Consider the following 898-nt stretch of genomic DNA (forward strand, 5'->3'; position numbering starts at 1 on the left):
ATATATTATATTATTGTATAATAAATAATAATATTATATTATTATTATTATATTATTTTATTAATAATATTATATTATTATTATTTATTATAATATCTTTAATTTCTAATTTTATTAGAATTTTTCTATTATTGATATTTTTGTCCACACTTTCTTTTTTAAAAAATAAAAAATGTTAAAAATTCGATATTTGTTTGTTAAGATTAAAATTCGCTATTAAATAATATTGTATATATTTCATAGTCTAATATTCCGTGAAATAGCTCGTATTATTGTATTTAACTTTATACCCATTACTATTCTTTATTGTATTCGCATGGTAGGAAATACAAGGAATTACTTAAGTGATTAATTCAAAAATTTCAGAGCAGCTCAAGCTTGGTGAAGACAAAAGTTAATAAACCTTAGTCTTACGTGAGTGACGGCACGTTTATACATATACAAGAGAAATTTATACATCTACGTCTATGTCTCGATATCGGTTGAAACTCGTCTAACTTGAGTGTATAATCAGGGCCATAAACTTTTGCAGAGTCACGAAGTTCGTCGAAGGATTTACTTTGACCCTGGCTGCGCATTTACTACCTTCTATGTTGTTCAAACGCAGCCTCAAAACGCCGCTAAACGAACTTCCGCTCAACTACTTGGAAACAGAACTCGGTTTGCGTGTTTGTTTCCGTATAATTGAAAACACTTTGCTAAACAAATTGATTCTTATTCCAATTTCTCATCTTTTATTTGTGATTTATATATTTTCAAAACGAATTATTAGTTATTTAATGAATAAAAATTTTTTTTAAGTTTTCAGAACTAATTAATTTTTAGATTTATTTTTATATTTATACTACTATATATTATACTACTATATGAAACTACTACTATATTATACTACTATATG

This window comes from Apis dorsata, unplaced genomic scaffold (genome assembly GCF_000469605.1).
Source record: "Apis dorsata unplaced genomic scaffold, Apis dorsata 1.3 scaffold_1238, whole genome shotgun sequence".
Lineage (NCBI taxonomy): Eukaryota > Metazoa > Arthropoda > Insecta > Hymenoptera > Apidae > Apis > Apis dorsata.